The sequence below is a fragment of the Triturus cristatus genome, chromosome 2_2 (genome assembly GCF_964204655.1).
Source record: "Triturus cristatus chromosome 2_2, aTriCri1.1, whole genome shotgun sequence".
Lineage (NCBI taxonomy): Eukaryota > Metazoa > Chordata > Amphibia > Caudata > Salamandridae > Triturus > Triturus cristatus.
The window spans coordinates 58,146,368-58,167,578 of NC_140582.1; the positions used below are offsets into that span (position 1 = coordinate 58,146,368).

Here is a 21,211-nt window from a genome sequence, read left to right on the forward strand (position 1 = left end):
TGTGACAGGCCCTACTGCATCGAGCAGCTTGTCCTGACAGGAGCGCCAGGAATGGTCACTACCCTTTTTCGGGCCCCTCACAAATTTCACTAGAAATGTCGCTATCTTCTGGTCTATTTCAGGTGTGAGGGCGACCTTCCCTTCCAGACTAGGGCGGGGACACTCCGCCCGAAGGCGGCTGTGGGCGTCCTTATCCATGGGCTTACGTAGACACGCCGCCACATACTGGGCCACCTTATCTCCGGGAACACAGTCCGAAGACCTCGGATGAATGATATCGTCCGGGTCTAGCATGTCTGAAGGCCCTGCTGGAACGTGGGTCGGGGCCCAGGACCTAGAGGAGCATGCTTCCTTATCTGTATCTGAGGTGTCCCTGTCATCAAGGGGGTCCGGGATTACTGGCCGTGGTGAAGGAGGAGGCGGGTTGGGTTGAGAAGGCGCTTGAGCCACAAATGCGCTCTTCAAACGCATCCGCATCAACCCCCTCAATGCAAGGCTTTTGCTAGGGGGGGGGGAGGAAGTAGGTACCGGGGTTGGAGCAGGTGTAGTCGGTATAAGGGCCGCCAATTTTGGACAGGCATCTTCTAGGCGCGCTGACAGACGTTGTTCCAAGGGCCCCATGGCCTGATCTACAGCCCTGTAGATAGTCATCCACTGCCTGGTAGAAATAGTCATCCCAGGGCAGGTAGTTTAATGGGTCCGCCTCCTGGTATTGGTCGTGCTCCCCCTGCATGCTGAGGTACAGTAGGTTCCGCAGGGACTAGGAAGCGCCAGGCAGCGTGCGTGCAGTAGCACAATATAGAGCCCTGACTAGGCACAAATTTACAGCTGGGATGGAGCCCAGGCGAATGTGGGTGGCCAAAGGTGCACAATGGGCGGGCAGAGCCCTAGGGACACACCAGCCCCTCCTTATCACAGGGCAAGCCACCCGGGACAGTGTCCCTCAGCACCACAGCCTTCGGTGCAAATTGCGACCCTGCAGGGTGTTCAGGGGATAAACAGTACAGACCTCGGAGGGCGTTCAGTGTAAAAATCGGGGAAAATACGGACCCCCATGGGCGTAAGATCGGGTGGCAAGGAACCGGTAACCCTGAGCGAGCAGCGCCAGTCAGAAAACTCCGATTTCGAGCTTCAAAACTCAAGCTGCCCACCGAGAGAAAAGTATGCCCCCTGGCGGTTGGACCACACCGCACCGCACCAAATTCGGGACAGAATTGCGTTGGGTACGCCCGCAGCGTCCCGCGATCATCAGGAAATCTGTGGAAGACAGAAAATAACCCGTGCCGCAAGCTGCAGTCGCGCGCCAAGCAGAAATGTCCTCAAACACTCCCCAAACCCAGGAGATGAAAGAAAAATCAACTTAATTTGCTGCTGAGCAGCGAAGATAGAGGATGGGGAAACACTGTGGAAGCACTATGGCAGGGCTGGCTGGAGTGCGGGCAGAGAGGAAGGACCCCTGTTGAGAGACTCTCTCTTTTCCCAAGTGTTCATGGGAAATGTAGGTTCGAGGCATATGAGCTGCAGATCACACACTGAGGATAAGATCGCCATCTGGTGTTGGGCTCGGATGATTGCAGGTTGTTGTTGTCTTCGGAAGAAGCCTTTGGTCACGAGGTTGGTGACTCCTCCCCTGGACAACAGTGCGCATGGGCATCCACTCCATCGTCAGATTGTTTTTTTCCGCCATTGGGTTCGGATGAACTTTTTTCCGCTCCAGCAGAAAACTTCTAGCAATCAATTTAACTCTTTAATCTTCATTCCATCGACTCGAAATCAACTCGGACCGGTTCCGGAAGCGGCTGATGGACAGGACACCCTTCAAAAAATGCCCCCAGTGTGGAGCGAAGTTCCCCCACAGTGACCACCACGAGGTTTGTAACCTCTGCCTGTCGCCGGAACACAACGAGTCCACCTGTCCAGCTTGTACCGCTTTCCGTTCGAAGAAGACCCTCCGGGACCGAAGAGCTCGACGCCATATTATGGCCAAACCAGCTCCAGAACCGGAGGACATCTTTGCTCAAGATGTTCCCGAAGACGACACCGAAGATCTCGATCGTGTCCGAGGCCGACGATTCCGATGACCTCATCACTCCAGGGCAGCGTGTGAGTACCACCCCCCCTGCCCCTGCCCCTGCCCCATCCAAAAAGACAGTGGTCAAGACTCCGCCAGCTGGGCCCAGTCGCGACCGGAAATCCTCTTCAGAAGCCCCGCCATCTAAGCCTGTAGGTGGCTCGGGCTCGAGCAAACCTCATGTGATTGTGCCTTTAACACCCTCGGCACCGAAAAACCCACTATTGGCACCGAAACAGGCTTCGAGACCGAAATCTCCTTCGGCACTGAAACGTTCCTCGGCACCGAAGTCTCCACCGGCGCCGAAACGTTCTTCGACATCGATGCCTAAAAGTCTCTCGGCACCGAAACATACATCGGCACCGAAACATACATCGGCACCGAAAACTCCATCGACTCCGAAAAATCCATCGGAACTGAAACATTCTTCGGCACCGAAAACATCATCGGCACCGAAAACTACGTCCACACCAAAAACAGCTCATAAAGACCCGAAGCGGGCGTCGCCGCCACCACCTTCGGAGCCAGATGAACTTTTTCGACCAGATCCTACTCAAAAGCGGATCTACATCAATCCTAACACTGGACATGTGACTGCCATCCCATATAAAAAACGGAAGCTGGACACTACACCTCCCCCAGCTCCCATACGGAAAAAGGACTGTGCCACTTCACCACTTCGTCCTTCTTCTCCTGTTTTACCTTCTAACCCGTCCCCCCCTCCTCCTCCTGCTTCTCCTTTACCTTTACCTTTACCACCTCCCTATCATTCACCTCCTCCACAGGATGATAATGATGACTTAGGGGGAGGGGCGGACCCTGATTTATTTAATGATCCTGTTGATCCAACCGACCCGTTTACCTTTCCAGACACAGCACCGGTAGATGACTGGTCTTATCCAATGCCTGACATGCCTGACCCCACTACCTACCCCTCCAAGCCCTCCCCTCCTGATGACCACCTAGGGTTTGGCCAACTAATAAATAGGGCAGCAACGTTCCATGGTGTCACTATGCACACGGACCCCCTTGAGGAGGATTTTCTCCTCGATACCTTTGAGCAGTCACAAAAAACTGTTCATATACTTCCCATGATTAAAGGGGTTATAAAGCATGCCACTGACGTCTTTAAAGACCCTGTTCGAGCGAGGGTTCTCAACCCCCGCATCGAAAAAAAGTACCGACCAGCCCCGCAGGACCCTGCATACATTAAAGCCCAGCTCCCTTTAGACTCCTTGGTCGTATCAAATGCCAGGAAGCGCGTTAACTCACAGACAACTGGAGAAACGCCCCCCCCAGACAAGGAGTCTAAGCTTTTAGAGGCCTCAGGCAAACGAGTCGCCGCACAGGCGGCGAACCACTGGCGTATTGCCAATACCCAGGCCCTGTTAGCTCGGTATGACAGGGCACATTATGACCAACTTGAGGACCTTATGCAACATCTGCCTGAACCCTTTAAGTCCCAGGCCACTGACCTCATTCAAGAAGGCAAATTAATATCTAATGCCTCCATTAAATGCGCCTTAGATGCAGCAGACACCGCTTCTAGGGCGGTCAATACTAGCGTCTTACTCAGACGACATGCCTGGCTCCGTATTTCCGGTTTTTAAACCGGAGGTTCAAACCGCAATTCTGGCTCAACCTTTCAACCAAGAGCAGTTATTTGGCCCTGCAGTAGATACTGCATTGGAAAAAATGAAGAAGGATAATGAAACTGCCAAGTCTATGGGAGCACTGCAGTCTCCTCAAAACCGGGGTTCCTTTCGTCGCTCCTTTTATAGAGGAGGCTCCAAAAACACATCAACTGAGACCACGTCCACCTTTAAAAATTCTGGACAAACATCCCCTAACAGAGGTTATTTCCGGGGAGGTTATAGGGGAAACAATAACAAAGGCCGAGGGCGGGGCAATAACAACAACACCCGCACCTCCCCAGCCACCAAACAGTGACTTGCCACCACTCCCCCCGGACCATTCCACTCCGGTCGGGGGGCGACTCCAACAATTCCTACCTGTCTGGACTTCCATCACCACAGACAGATGGGTAAGACAAATTATCCAGTCTGGCTACTGCCTCGAACTCATACAATTCCCCCCAAACATACCACCCAAACAACGCCCAATGTCCTCACATCATCTCTCTCTCCTCAAACAAGAAGTTCAATCCCTGTTACAAAAACATGCGATAGAACCAGTCCCCCTTCAACATCAGGGAAAAGGGGTATATTCTCTATACTTCCTCATTCCCAAGAAGGACAAAACACTAAGGCCCATACTGGACCTCAGACTACTAAACCAGTATATACATTCGGATCATTTTCATATGACCACTCTCCAACAAGTCCTCCCACTCCTACAACAGGGAGACTTCCTTGCCACATTAGACCTCAAGGACGCATACTTTCACATCCCTATGCATCCCGCTCACAGAAAATATCTACGATTTGTGGTAGATGGGCAACACTATCAATTTACAGTTCTCCCATTCGGAGTAACAACAGCACCCAGAGTGTTCACCAAGTGCTTAGCAGTCGTGGCAGCGCATCTCAGAAGACAACAGATCCATGTCTTCCCCTATCTGGACGATTGGCTCATATAAGCCAATGCATACCAAAAATGCGTTCTCCACACTCATCGCACGATTCAAACTCTCCACGATTTGGGATTCACTATCAACTACCCCAAATCCCACCTACAACCCTCCCACTTACATCAGTATCTAGGAGCAACCATAGATACATCCAAGGCCATTGCTTATCCCAGCACTGCCAGGATAGCCAGTATACAAAATCTCATCTCTCAGTTTCAAACTCATCCATCTCTTCCAGCAAGAGTGTTCATGCAACTCCTAGGCATGATGGCGTCATGCATCTCCATAGTCCCACACGCACGACTTCAAATGCGTCCCTTACAGGAATGTTTAGCACAACAGTGGAACCAAGCTCACGGACAACTTACCGATCTGGTGTTGGTGGACAGTCGCTCACTTCGCTCACTCAAATGGTGGAACACCATCAACCTGTCCAAAGGGCGACCGTTCTTAGAGCCTCTTCCACAAGTTGTGCTAACTACCGACGCATCTCTCACGGGGTGGGGAGCCCACCTCCTTCACCATACCACTCAGGGCAGATGGACCAGTCAACAAAAACTGCTCCACATCAACCACCTGGAACTCTTAGCAGTGTTCCTAGCACTAAAATCCTTTCAAGTTCACCTAAAGAACAAAACTGTCCTCATACGCACAGACAACATGACGACAATGTATTACATACAGAAACAGGGAGGGACACACTCTCCCCAACTGTCCCAACTGGCACAGCAAATCTGGAGATGGGCAATTCCCCAAAACATCTATCTGTTAGCAGAACATCTCCCAGGGATCCACAATCAAGTGGCCGACCTCCTAAGTCGCCACACACAGCAGATCCACGAATGGGAACTACACCCCAAGGTTCTACTCCCCTTCTTCCAAAAGTGGGGACAACCAGACATAGACCTGTTCGCCACTCCCGAAAACACAAAATGCCCAACCTTCGCCGCCAGGTTTCCACACCCACAGTCCAAGGGCAATGCCCTATGGATGAACTGGTCAGGCAGATTTGCGTACGCCTTTCCGCCTCTCCCACTAGTTCCATTTGTGGTACGCACACTGAAACAACAGTCACTAACACTAATACTAGTGGCTCCCACTTGGGCACGTCAACCGTGGTTCACCACGCTTCTAGAACTATCCTTAGTTCCACATCAAAGGCTACGCCTCTCCCCGGATCTATTAACCCAGAACCATGGAGAAATCAGACACCCAGATCCTCAAACACTGAACCTAGCGATCTGGCTCCTGAGGTCTTAGAGTTCGGTTACCTCAATCTCCCTCCAGACTGTATGAATATCATAAAGGAAGCCAGACGCCCTACTACTAGAGCGTGTTATGCCGCTAAATGGAAACGATTTGCCATCTACTGCGCTAATAATGACATACATCCATTGGACGCTTCCATCCAAAACATCATTTGCTATCTACTACACTTGCAAAGATGCAATCTAGCGTATTCCTCTATACGTTTACACCTAGCAGCCTTGGCAGCCTACTTGCAAAATAGGCAACACCTGTCCCTTTTTAAGGTACCTGCCATCAAAGCGTTTATGGAAGGTCTCAAAAGAATCCTTCCCCCAAGATTGCCACCTGCACCAGTGTGGAATCTCAATGTGGTTCTAACAAGACTCATGGGTCCCCCATTTGAACCTATGCACAAATGTGAATTACAATTCCTAACATGGAAGGTAGCTTTCCTTATCGCAATCACTTCCCTACGCAGAGTAAGTGAAATACAAGCCCTTACACTAGAGGAACCTTTCTTACAACTACACCGTAACAAAGTGGTTCTTAGGACAAACCCTAAATTTCTTCCAAAAGTGATTTCCCCTTTCCACCTTAACCAATCAGTAGAGCTACCGGTCTTTTTCCCAAACCCAGACTCCGTAGCTGAAAGGGCCCTACATACCTTAGATGTCAAAAGAGCTTTGCTTTATTACATCGACAGGACAAAACCCTTTCGAAAGACAAAACAACTCTTTGTTGCTTTCGCACCACCACATAAAGGCAACCCAATCTCCAAATCAGGTAAAGCCCGGTGGATAGTTAAATGCATCCAAATATGCTACCTCAAGGCTAAACGTACACTTACAGTTCCCCCAAGGGCGCACTCCACCCGTAAAATAGGGGCTTCTATGGCCTTCTTAGGTAACATTCCCTTAGAAGACATTTGCAAGGCAGCCACGTGGTCTACCACGCATACCTTCACTAAACACTATTGTGTTGATGTGCAGGCCAAACAACAGGCCTCCGTGGGCCAGGCTGTCCTAAAAACTTTATTTCAAGCTGCTGCAACGGATACAGGCGACCACCGCTAAGGGGAAGCACTGCTGTATAATCTATCCTCAGTGTGTGATCTGCAGCTCATATGCCTCGAACGGAATATGCTACTTACCAGTATGCATCTGTTCTTGGCATGTAGAGCTGCAGAGTCACACACGCCCGCCCGCCTCCCCGGGACCTGTATCTGTTCCAGCATCCGTCTTACTTAGACATTACACATGGACATCCTTTCTTTCATTTCTATACACTCCATCTTTTCCCATCATGGCGAAAAACAATCTGACGATGGAGTGGATGCCCATGCGCACTGTTGTCCAGGGGAGGAGTCACCAACCTCGTGACCAAAGGCTTCTTCCGAAGACAACAACAACCTGCAATCATCCGAGCCCAACACCAGATGGCGATCTTATCCTCAGTGTGTGACTCTGCAGCTCTACATGCCAAGAACAGATGCATACTGGTAAGTAGCATATTCCTTTTTTTGGTGTTTTATATCACTGCTGTAAAAAATAAAGCGGAGAAAGAAGGCATAATCCAAAGCCTCCGGTCCTGCCATAGTATTGCTCACAAATGTGGCAAAAAGGGAGCACTGTGCGATGAAGGGGATTGCCAAAGAGTACACAACAGTCAGACTAGTTAATGAAGGCGGGTGTAGGGAGGGGAAGAGGGAGACATCAAGTTTCAATTGTTGGCTGAAGGAACATTGTAACTCCGAAAATAAATAGTGTTGTGATGACTTATTTTACCAGTGTGGAGGCTGATTTAGTAAAGTAAGTACAGTTAAAAAAACAGAAAAAGAACCCTCCCATGATCAAACTTTGGCCTAAACTGAGTTCTTACCTAAACAGAGCCTCTTTAGAAATCTGCCATAAATGGAGCACTTTCATATTCTGAGTCTGATCTAATCAGAAAGTGGCCTCATTAGACAGGCATAATATGATCCCTACCTAAATTGTAGCCTGGTATTCTGAGATCTCTGATATAACAACAGTATTGCCATAATGTTATTTAGGACAAGTGGATTGTTTCTCAGAGTGCTGTCTGTAGTATGTTATCTGGTAGGTGAGTAGATTTATTTTTATATAGCTAAATTTCCACTCCCCTGTGTCTATACTCTTTCCATTAGATTTAGTGTGAACTTTCCGAAAAATTACATATAATTATGTGAAATAAAGTGTGAAAGGCGGGCCTATGACATGGAAGCAAAAAATAAATACCGTGATTCAATTAAGACGTACCATAGGTTGATCCGGAAAGCTAGAGCTGAATACATTGCTGCAAAAATTGTGGAGAGCAATAACACTCCCAAAATGATCTTCTCCCTTCTTAAAAAGATGCAACATTCTAATGTGAAAGCTGATCCACCAGTCTCCTCCAATACTCAGTGTGACGAACTTGCAGGGTATTTTGTGCGTAAGGTGGAGACAATTTACAACAACCTTTCAACTGTTAGTCCCCCCTCAGTTATTGTCAACATTGATCGAATCGATGAGCTCAAGAATAGGATAATCCTCTCTGGACCAACGTTGTGTTCCTTCCCCTCACTTTCACTCTCTGAGCCTGAATCTCTGTCTTAAAATCAAATCAGGCTCTCCAGCCGATCCTTTGATTCCAGACCAACTTCATAATTCCATTTTACCAGTGGTTAGGGATTTGATCAATTTATCATTGTCTTCTGCATTATTGCCTGCAACATGGAAACATGCAAAAGTCATACCTCTCTTAAAGAAGCCTTCCTTCAAGTCCTCGGACCCAGGCAATTTTCGCCCGATTTTCCAGCTTCCTTTCTTAGCGAAGGCTACAGAATCCTATGTAAACACAGTCTTGGCTGAATTTGTCGAGCATAACAAAATCCTTGACCCCTCACAAAATGGTTTCCGTCCCCACCACAGCACTGAGTCAGCGCTGTTGGCTGTGACCGAAGATATCCGTAGCAGCCTAGATGTCGGGAATTCTGCGGCCTTAATTCTTTTGGATTTAAATGCCGCTTTGGACACTGTTTTCCATGACATCCTTTTGTGTAGGCTGCAGGATATTGGGGTTAGGGTGCCGGCCTTGGCCTGGTTTCGTTCTTTTTTGGAAGATAGAACCTTCCAAGTTGTTGTACCCCCTACCATTCGCAGGTGTATGCCATTAAGCATGGAGTCCCACAGGGCTCGATATTGAGCCCAGCGCTTTTTAACATCTATGTCCAACCCCTAGCTTTGGTAGCAAAGAGTGGAGGGTTGTCATTGGTATCCTATGCCGATGACACCCAGCTAGTTATTGCTTTCTCTAAAAAATGCAAAAACAACCTCTTTAAATTTAAAGAGGATTTGTTAGTAATTGCTGATTGGATGACAGAAAACTGTTTGCAGCTTAATGCTGCCAAGTCGTAGATTATTGTGCTACGGAGAGATAGGGCTCTTTGGTCAGAACATTGGTGGCCTGACAGACTCAAACCAGCGCCACTGCCTAAAGAAGCGGTTAAGAATGTAGGTTTTTGGATAGATAGCGATCTTTCGTTTGATACCCAATCCAAAGCCTTGGCAGGGTCCTGTTTTGGACTCTTAAGGGGGTTGAAACCTCTGCTTGGATATTTTGAACCAAAAATCCGCCAAACCATTCTTCAGGCTACAATCTTAGCTAGTTTAGATTATGGCAACTCTCTTTATTTAGGTGCTAATAAATCTTGCATTCTACGTCTCCAAAGAATTCAGAATGCTGCTGCACGTGCTCTGTTGGCACTCCCCAAGTCATGTTCGGTATCTAATTTTCTGCCTAAACTTCATTGGCTGCCAATAGCTAAAAGAATTCAGTTTAAGTCTGTGTGTAAACCATAAAATTTTGACTCAACAAGGCCCTCCGATTTAAGGGGATCTGTTAGTCCATTATGTTCCAAATCGCCCTCTGCGCTCCGCCAACTCGGGATTGGTCTGTACCCCCCGATTTCAGAGAGCCAGAGCTGGTGGTCGCTCTTTTAAGGTTCAGGCGGCCCACCTATGGAATTCCCTTCCGATCTCCATTAGAGAACTTCAGAACCATTTGGCATTTCGAAAGGCCATAAAGACCTGGCTCTTTCCAGCATAACTTTTTTGTTTACTTGAGCGGTCTCCTGACACTTGTTCTTTGGGTAGCGCTGGGACGCCCCGTTGCTGGGGCAGCTATGCGCTATATAAATTTGAAAAAAACGCACAGTTTCTACAAACCACAGCTTCTCTCATTATGCTCCTGCGCTCTAACTTTGCCACAGAAGGTTGCATAATTGCACAGGTGGCGTAATTTAAGTATCCCTACTGATAAGCCTGTTGTTCATTTGAAGGGCCCGAACCTAGATGTATTGGAGGTAATTTTAGTGGGTTTAGTATTTTAGACTTGGGACAGAGGATTTACCAGAATCCCGAGTTCATTCCAAACAAGAACGTATCAGCTTTGGACACACAATAGCAGTTAGATTGCTATTGTGGAATGTGGTGGGATTGAGATCTAAGCTTAGGGATTCCCATTAGGGAGATTTAAGTTTAGGGATTCCCATTAGGGAGATTTTATTGATTAATATCAAGTATGCCTTTTCCGAGAAATGTGGGCAGTAACACCCATTCATAGACCATGGTATTTAAATTTGTGTCGAAGCAGTAGCGTCTCCATACGGGCGCCCGCCCAAGGGGCTAGGTATGTGGTTTAAGATTTCTCTTGCCTCAAAAATTAAACCACTTGATATGCGACCTCATTATCTACTTGAGCTCCTTATTTCCTCCTATAGGAAGCTCCTTCTCAAACTCTTTAATGTATATAATCACCACACTAAAGGGAATAATGATCAACACATTATTCATACCCTGGACTAATACCTGGAAAAGGGAAATGTAAGTTACCCATTTCTAATTGCAGCAGATTTCTATGAGACGTTTGAACCTCAGACAACAATATATGCTATTATGACAGATGGGGGATAAGGAAGGGATATCCCTAAGCTAATGGCCCCTTTCTTTAAATGATATTATCTTCTGTGGTTTTACAAATAACATTACTCTCTCTTGTATGGGTTACAGGCTTACAATGGACCTTCCATATCTGACTATGGTGCCAAGTAAGCTTTCAAGAGGGCTAAGTCCATAAGTAATATTGATCATATAAAGTTAGAACTACGATTATGGTCGAATATGAGTGATATAGTGTCCAAAGATACAGATGATAGTGATCATAATGTCCTCTCCCTTACCCCAATGAATATCCCCCTTGCTGCTCTTTCAGCACAGGACACCCCAGTAGTACCGCTGTACTATTCTAATAGTTGGAGGAGCATGAGATGGCCACATATTATTGAGATCCCAATACTGACCAAAAACCGCATCAAGGTTCATTCCCTTAAAGAACCGTTTTCAAAGACCACTCTAACTGACAAGTGTAAAGACAAAGGAAGTCTCTGGTTTAACAATTCTTGCAGAGAGTCAAAGGCAAAATAGATGGAGGCTGTCAAAGGGGGTAATAAAAATGTAATAGTGGCCTCAAGGAAAGAACACAAGCATGTGCAAAATGCCGGCAAGAGAGTGGGAGGAGGACATGTGGCAGATTTTGGTCATTACAGTGAAAAGCACAGATGATGGGGGATTTTGGAAGGTTTTTTCCGTGGTAATCGGTGGCACCCTAGGGAAGAGGAATGAGAATTTTTCTAGCTAACATAACGGAAAGTTTCAATTCTATTAAGGACTCTGAGGCGAGGATTATGATTTACTTTCTTCACTTTAATTCCATAGCAGCCATTTAACAACAAAACCACATTTCCCAGAGCTCATGGAAAATTGGAGAAACAAACAAAAGACCAGCACAACCATGAGAATAGCATTGTCCAATTAGAACCCAGGATCCAGCATATAGCCTCTCTTCACTGTCTTGGCCTTCCTTCGCTCGTGTCACGCCATTCTACTCTCTCTACGCTTCCTGCTTTCCCGAATCCCCTCCTGGAACCAAAGAAAAGGTATCAGAATTAGAAGCTAATCAGCGATGAATTGATTGCAATCCAAACAATCGCCATTTCAACAGCGAAAGATCCTGACCTTGCATCACAAGTACCTAAAACTGTTCTTTAATTGAAATACATTTCCATACCACACTGCCCCAACATTATGACAACATGCCAAGCATAGCAGACAGAACACTCCGGAAACTCTCCCCGGGTGGGATAATCCTTGCCTCTGAGTCCTCCATAGAATTGAAACTTTCCGTTACGTTAGCTAGGATTTTTTTCATTCTGTCAGGACCGGAGGCTTCGGATTATGCTAGTTTAAAGCTTACTTACCACCAAACGTGTCGTATCAATAATTGGTTTGAAGTAGAACCTTTTAAAGGTTGAATCTGAGGGCCAATCTGCCGCGTTAATTATGTCCTCCAACCTTGCCCCTACAGTGAATGCCTTAGAGGCCATCGCTCCTCTCGCAGAATGGGCTCCAAAATGCTGAAAGCTAATACCCACCTCCGGCATGACCTACCGCACCCAATGTTCAATCGTTGGAGAGGACACTGCCTTCTTCGGTTTCCGGAGGGCAATCAAAAGCTACCTCTCCCCTGGAGATCTAAGCGCTAAAGACATCTCCTCATATGCCTTTAAGCAGCGCACCACACACAGTTTAGGGGAGCCTAGAAAATTCAGGGTACTTTATCACTCTAGTGTGACATTTGGTTCTTCGACAAATTGTGAAAGAAACACCGGTAGGGGAAAAAACCTGCTTGTAATATCCAAGGCCCCAACATCTGATACTCATCTACACGAAATCAGGCAGAGGAACATCGCCAGTTTATCAGACTATTCTTTCCTCGACAAAAACTCATTGGATTGCCAGAACAGAAACAAGTTATGAGCCTTGTTCACATCCCATAACTGAGTATCGCGGTTCACGAGGAAGAGACAATCTGAGCCCCCTCAGTAGCTGACAAACAAAAGGGTGCTCCCCAACCGGTGCCCCTTGCACAGGAACGTGCCCTGCCAAAATGGCGGACCAAAAGGTATTCACCGACTGGTAGGCCAAACCTTGTTGGGCCAGGCTCGCCAGAAAATGTAAGATCTGCACTATGTTTTCGCCCACGGGATCGCATCCCAGTCGCACACACCATCGCCTCCAGGCTGATAGGTATATCTTGACCATGCTGTCGGACCAGGCCTTGGACAAGAGGTTTTCAGTTTATGCTGAAAGGCCTGGGATCAACCATCTACTACTGTAATCCTCCATGCCATCAGGTGTAAGGACCCGTCCAGCACCATCTGATGCGGAACCTGATCCGGATTGAGAAGACGGTCTGGAAACTGGGGGAGTCGGATGGAAAATCCCAAGAAAGTTCCAGTAGAACCGAAACACAAACTTGCGACCTCCAAATCGGTGTGATGAGAACCACCTCCGCCGTTGCCGCCTGATCTGAGCCGACGCTCTTGTGATCATCGCAAATGGTGGGAATGCATAAGCTTGTTCCTGAGTCCAATCCTGCGGGAAAGCGTCCGTGGCCGCCGCCAGAGGATCGGTTCTCCATCTGAAGAACCGGGCCACCTGATGATCCTTTCTGGAGGCAAAAAGATCCACCGAAAAAGGACCCCACAGGTTCCTCAACATGGCAGAAACTTCCAAAGATTGGAATCCCAAAAGTGGCGCGAGTGCCAATCCGCATTATGATTCTCCCGTCTGGGAAGATACTCCGCTGTCACAAATCTGGTAATCAATGCAGAACTGCCAAAAGCTTGTCGCTAGGTCCAGGAGAACCTTCGAACGAGTACCCCCGAGCTGATTTATGTACCTGACCGCCGAGACATTGTCCATTTTGAGAAGGACACATGATTGGCCCCAGTCTCTGGTCCAACAACGGACAGTGAAGGACCCCGCCAACAGCTCCAAACAATTGATATGCAAAGTCTGCTCATGTGGTGACCAAGAACCTCCTGTGGAAAACTCCCCACACCTGGCGCCCCAGCCTGACCTGCTGGCGTCTGACTCGATAACCAGGTCTGGGGTGGAGCTGAATATTGCTCAGCCATTCCACGCCTCAATATGGGCGAGCCACCAACGAAACTCTTCCCGTGCTTCGTCGGACAGGGATACTGGATGTTAGTAAGGAAGCCCTCCCTGCAAGTGCCCCGCTTTCAGCCGCTGCAGGGCTCGATAATGCAATGGGCCTGGAAAAATGGTTTGAATGGAGGCCAACAGTAGGCCCACCACGCGGGCAATCTGTCTGAGGGGGCACTCTTTCCTTGACCAATGTCCGGCATAGCTCTTGACGGTTCTTGGACCACTTCCGCGAAGGAAGGCTGAAAGTTGTCTCGGTAGAGTCTATCACAAAACACAAGATCGTGACTTTCTGAGCTGGAACTAACAGCGACATTTTGGTGTTGATAACAAATCCCAGCCTCTCTAACAGGCTGACCGCATGTTGCAACTGCTCTCGCAACCGTTTGGGATCCTGCGCCAACAGAAGCATGTCGTCGAGGTAGACAATGAAGCGCGTTCCCTGAGCCCAAAGGTGAGCCACGGCTGGCCTGAGCACCTTCGTAAAACACCAAGGAGCGGAGGAAAACCCAAAAGGTAGAAGGGTAAACTGGTATGCCTGCTGACGCCACAGGAACTCTAGGAATTTTCTGTGCGGCGAAAAATTGGGGATAGCCAAGTGTGCATCTTTTAAGTCCAAGCAGACCATCCAATCCGCAGGGCGTAAAACGTCTCTCAAGAGGTGCATTACCTCCATTTTGAAATGGTGGTAAACCAACTACTCGTTAAACTCGTGCAGGTTTAACACAGGACGCTGCCCTCCATCCGCGTTGTCTACCAAAAACATGTTGCTTATGAAGCTTTGCGGATGCGGCGTTGCGAGGCAAATAGCCCCTTCGTCGAGGAGGGAAGAGACCTCCAAATTGATCAGTTCTGCCTCTAGTTGTGAAAACTGGATAGGCCTGGGTCTGCTCTCCTGCATCGGAGTGCCGCAGAATTCTATACGAAACCCTTGGACTGTTTGCAACACCCAAGCATCGCTCATTATCGTTTCCCAAACATGCACAAACCAGGCCAAATGGCCGCCCTATTGCGAAAGGGAAGAAGTGGAAACACTTTCCGGCGTTAGAGGCATTGTCATCACCTCTGAAGCCCCGACCTCTTTATAGTCGTCCACGGGTGGGGTAGAAGTTGTTATAGTGGGCCTGATTTTGATACTGCCTATGCCTGGAACCTTGCCCTCTGGAGTTTTTAGAAGCCTGGCCGGACAAGCAGCCCTTGCCTCGACCGGCCCCACGGAAAACCCGTAAGGAGAAAACCGGCTTGATAGTGGGCTGAGCCTTATCTAGGGACGTAATCGTACTCACAAATGTCCCAAGCTCTTTGATAAAAGGCTCACAAAACAATCCACCCTGGGTCACTGCCTTAGCTTCTGAATCGGCCAACTTCGGGTCCACCTTAAAAAGGAAGCAGCATCTCCGCTCCGTAGAGAGCGCAAAGTTGGCGTTACCAAGGAACACCACTGCACGCTGTGCCCAACCAGAAAGGGCATCTGGAGGTATCGGGGTACCCGAGGCCTTGGCGTCCTCTGCCAGGATCATAGTAAGTGGACCCAGGGCATCCAAAAGTTTACCCTGGCATGCTCTCCAGGACCTGTCTATCCCCTTTTTGGGGCTTTAATAAACTTGGCCAAGAACGTGGCCATTCCAGGGTCTAATTCAGGGGTCTGGGCAACTTTACCATCAAGGGAGGATCAAGGGTACTCTGTCCGGAGGCAGCTACACGCCTCTTTCCTCATGGGAGTACGAATCCTACCGGCCACATAGCTTGCCACCTTAGCGGAGGGTGCCCACTTGGACGACCGAGGGTGAACAATAAGCTCAGGATCCAACATGTCTGAACTGTCTCCCACCCCTTGAGGGTCACTAGGCAAAGGGGTTGCCGCGGGGCGCCATGGCCTGGATGGGCCAGGCCATGGCCCTTGTGCCGGGCTCGCGGGCGGAGGCAGAATGGGAGGAGGGACGGATCAGTGGGAACCAACAAGGGCTGGTTTTGGCCAAGGAACGCCTCCTGAAAACGAGCAAAAGTGTCATGGTCCACTCCCTCCACCTTGGGGCGCTTGGCTAGAGCTGGCTTCTCCCAATGCGCACCTTGCAGGTTTTTAGTTATTTGTCAAAGGTGGAGAAATTTGCTGCGCTAGGCGCCCCTTCATGGGGGCCATAGTTTCCTCCACAGCCCTATAGATTGACACGCATCCATGGGATCTGGGCTAAGAGTTCTTCGTCCCACTGCATGTCTGCCTGGTGTGACATGCATTGCAAATGCACCGAACTAGGGCCCTTCTGATGCAACCTAACCCCACATCTGCCCAAGGCCGGTGGGGCTGCTTACTACCTCCAGCAGTCCTGGGAGAAACTGCTTTATGGGCGATGGGGACCAGCCAATCGTAAAGGTATGGCACTGCCCCAATCTGAAAAGGGTGTCTCTGCCCCGGGACACTACCCTGCTGTTCCTGTGAATATATATATATGCAGCGAGGCCCAAATACTCCCCTGGGAGTGTGTCCCTTTCAGGCCAATATCACAGCCTGAGAGAACTTACACCCTGAACGGGCCTCTATGCATACACACAAACCTACCCAGAGCAGAAGCCCAGGGCGTCTCAGCAAAGCAGGCTACACAGCCTGTACAGACCCTCTGTGAGGGCATCTCTCTCCAAGGGCTGGCAGAGGCTCTGGAAGGCGGCGGGCAGAATCCGATCCTGACAGGGAATTAAAAATTTGCAAACATTCGTGACAAGAATTTTCAATTCTGTTAAGGACACGGAGGCGAGGATTATGCTTCTCATTTTCTTTACTGAAAATCTCACCAGCCAATCAGAAAGTAGAAAAAACACTATGTACTACAATACCCATAAACCTAGTGGGTATCACGTAACAACCATAGAGTAGTCCCCTATAAATGGAGCACAAGAGAATACTACATCCTCTTTCTTTGTGTGAAAAAAGTTAAGTCAAAATATAGTCACAGTCTGGAATCCGAGAAACAACTGGAAGAGTCCATTCAACCAAAGGAATCCAAAGGCCAACGGCAGCAACGAGAAACTTGAAGTCGGCTTCAAAGAAACAGCATGTCCTGGAAGACGACGAAAGATCCTTCCTTAAAGGTGAAAAGGCAGCAAAACTCACTTGAGATCAGAACCTGAAATAGAAATATAAAGCCGTAATTCCACACTCCTAGGGAGAGATAAAGCAAAAAGGGAGGGGAAAAAACATGAGCATAAATATACATTGCATTATAAAACATTTTAAATCAGACAGTACAGTACTGATTATGGGTGGGATAATCCTCGCCTCCGTGTCCTTAATAGAATTGAAAATTCTTGTCACAAATGTTTGCAAATTTTTAATTCTATGTCAAGACCGGAGGCTCCGATTATGCTTGTTCAAAGCTGTGCCACCACAACAGATGCAACATTTACAATAGGTTTATAATAAAAAGTTTTAAATGTAGATTCAGAGGACCAATCAGCTGCATTCATAATGTCCAATAAACTGACTCCCATAGAAAAGACCTTGGATGCCATAGCACCACGAGCAGAATAAGCACCAAATTTGGAGACATCAATACCAGCTTCGCTCATGACCCAACGCACCCATCGTGCCAGTATAGCTGGGGTCACTGGACGAAAAGGTTTCTGTAGAGCAATCAACAATTGACCTGCCATATCTTGACGAAAACCTGCAGTACTTACCTCATAATCCCGGATACATTGTACCACACACTGTTTTGGATTGTCAGGAAACGCAGGATATGTGAAAGATGTGGTGTTACTTTTAGTGTGTCTGGTGACCAAAAAAGTAACACCCTGAGGAGAAAATCTGCGACCCGCTAGATCGAGGGCGCGGATATCAGATACGCGTTTACATGATACCAAACAAAGTAGCATCGCTAGTTTGGCAGAAATCTGTTTGCGAGACAAACCCTGATTGACAGGCCAGGAATCCAAGAAGCTTAAGATAATGGAGACATCCCAGAGCTCGGAATATTTAGGACACAGAGGTTTTACCAACCGGATACCCCTAAGTAATTTACACACTAAAGGATGGTCACCAAGTGGTTTGCCCTCAAGGGCCACGTGACCTGCCGAGATGGCTGATCGAAAATTATTAACAGTACAATAAGCAAGACCTGAAGCGGCTAAGGACGCTAAGAAGTTCACTACCAAGGAGACCTCTGCTGCAGAGGGATCCACATCCCGTGAAGAGCACCAATCACACCATCGTTTCCATGCTGTAACATAAAGTTTGTGTGGTTGGGCGACCAAGCCTCATTGATAAATCTGGTAGCGTCTCCCGAAAGGCCAGGGACTTTCCAACGATCCCCGAAATTCGCCAAGCGACCAGCCGTAGTTGACCTGATGTTATCAACGGATATGGAGATTGGAGAGGGTCTAACAATAGATTCCATCGAAGGGGAAGAAGAACCGAAACCGCACATAACATTTCTAGAATTACTGGGAACCACGCTTGTGCCCTCCAAAGAGGAGTGATCAGAATCAATTCCGAGCGATAACATTTGGTTCAGGCTAGTACCCTGGGAATCATTACAAACTGAGGGAACGCATAACAAAGCACTGCTTATATTTGCAGAAAAGCATCCGTGGCTAGAGCCTCCGGATCCGGACGCCAGCTGAAGAACTCCGGAATTTGTTTGAGTCGGGAGGCAAACAGATCGATCCGACAAGGGCCCCATAACCTGTTCAACAATCGGAACATTCGAGGGTAAAGCCGCCAATCGCTGAAATCTCGGAGATGTCTGGAATTCCAATCCGCAACTTGGTTGCTGCACCCTGGAAGATACTCCGCCACTACAAAGAGACTGTTCTGAAGGCAAAAGTGCCAAAAGTCTTTGGCAATTTCTGCTAGAAGACGGGACCGAGTCCCCCCCCAACTTGTTGACATACCGAACCGCCGACACGTTGTCCATGCGGAGAAGGATGCAACAATTTGTCTGGCGGGGTGAGAGGCAACGAATCGCAAAGGAGCCCGCCAATAGCTCCAGGCAATTGATGTGAAGGTTCAACTACTCTGGAGACCAACGGCCGCCAGTCGACACTTGACCGCATCGGGCTCCCCAACCCCACCGACTGGCGTCGGATTCGATCACTACCTCCGGAGTGGTGCCGAATAGGGCTCGACCGTTCCACGATTCTATATGTTCCAGCCACCACAACATCTCCCACCTCGCCTCCTCTGAAAGAGGAATCTGATCGGAATACCTGAGGACTTTCTGGAGAGGGCGGATTTTGAGGCGTTGAAGCGCTCGGTAATGAAGAGGACCCGGAAAGATCGCTTGTATAGAAGAAGCTAACAACCCTACGACCCGGGCTACTGACCTCAAGGACACAGTCTGCTTGCTAAAAATCAACCTCAACTCTCTCTTGATCGATCTGATCTTCTGCTGGGGTAAGAGGAGTTGCCAAGGGAGGGAGTTGACAAGAAAGCCCAGAAACTCCACCGACTGAGATGGAATCAACATTGATTTTTGAGGGTTGATCAAGAATCCCAGATTCTGAAAGAGCTCCGTGGTCCAGGCAAGATGTTGTAAAACAAGACGAGGACATTGACCCATGATGAGAATGTCGTCCAGATAAATAATGAGGCGAACGCCCCTGACACGAAGAAACTCGACCACAGGCCTCAGAAGCTTCGTGAAGCACCAAGGTGCTGACGAGAGGCCGAAAGGAAGGACTTTGTACTCGTACCATATTCCCTGCCAGTGGACTTGGAGAAAACGACGATGAGGTCCGTAGATGGGTACTGACAGATAAGCATCTTTCAGATCTAGGCGGACCATCCAGTCCCCTTCCTGAAGAAGATCGCAAAGAAGATGGATCCCCTCCATCTTGAAGTGACGATATACGACCCATCCATTGAACTCCTTGAGATTTAAAACAAGCCTGGATCCACCCACCTTCTTCTGAACTAGGAAGACGATGCTGACAAAGCCGTGAGGATGACGAACCGTCTGCTCTATGGCCCCTTTTTGGAGAAGCAAATCTATCTCGCTGGAAATGAAAATCTGATCCAGATGGGAAAAAACCATCGGACGTCGGGCAAGACTCTGAGCGCGAGAATGAAGAAACTCTATTCTGTATCCCTGCACCGTATCCAGGATCCACGCATCCTGCGAGATCTCTTGCCATTGGTGGAGAAAAAACTGGAGACGGCCCCCCAATTGAACCTCTGAAAAGGGGATTAAGCTCACCTGAAGGAGTGGCATCGCGTTGACCTCCTTGGTTGCCTCCATAGCGTCCCTTTTTGTTGGAATTACGGAATCCACGTGTGGGGTAGAAATTGGCGGAGGAAGTGGACTCCTGATGCTTTCCACGGTGAGAATCATAGCCTCGCTGGGTGCCTCTTTGGTAACCTCGGCCGAACGACCGCCCCCTATATCGTCCGGCCCGTCCAAAAACCAGGCGGAAAGCCCGCTTTAAGGAACCTTGTGCTTTATCAAGGCCACTGAAGGTTGCGACAAACTTAGTTAACTCTTTTAAAAAGGGTTGACCAAAGAGGAGACCCTGAGCCAAAGGGCCGGACTCCGAAGAAGTTCAAGTAAAAGTATTTCTTTATTCGGTTTTTAGCAGATAAAAAAAAACAAAAAAAAAAAACATAAAAGCAATCACATAGAAATGACATTTACATTTCATAACAATTTTAAAAACGAACTACTGACAGTTAATACAAGATAAAAATACTCTTTTCTTTTCTATTAAAAAACAATATAAATTACTTAGTTGCTTCGCTATGTTTTATTTGTAGTGTTAACACGAATTCATTACTAATATATACAACATTCTAGCGAGATGTCGCTCTCACTTTGCTCAGTTGGTTTACTTCAAACTGGGCACGTTTACAGATTTAGTCGATGTCGAAAAATGCACTTCAGAAATTTAACTCCGAAGAAAACAACTCCGCTAGTTTTGGATCGAGTTTTAAAAGGATAGAGCGGCGGCGCTCACTGGACATGGCACAGTTTGCATTGCCTAATAAACATATTGCATGTTGAGCCCAACCAATTAAATCATCTGGGTTGATAATCTGCCCTGAGGCTTTGGCAATGTAACCCAAATCCAAAATCTTTGTTAGGGGGCCGGACAAATCAAGCAACTTATCCTGGCAGGATCTCCATGCACGATCGAGACCCTTCTTCGGATCCTTCGTATATTTTTCAAGATATGTAAACATGGAAGGATCCACATCAGGAGTATCCGCCACCTTGTCCGCTAGGTCTGGGCGTGGGCATTCAGAACGCA

The 21,211-nt window shown here is 48.1% G+C and overlaps 1 protein-coding gene across 2 annotated transcripts in view; it reads left to right on the top strand.

Annotated features, from left to right (window-relative positions):
• NUP54 (nucleoporin 54) overlaps positions 1-21,211 on the top strand; it is a 381,989-nt gene that overhangs the window by 250,938 nt on the left and 109,840 nt on the right. The gene's annotated exons all lie outside the window — the stretch shown is intronic.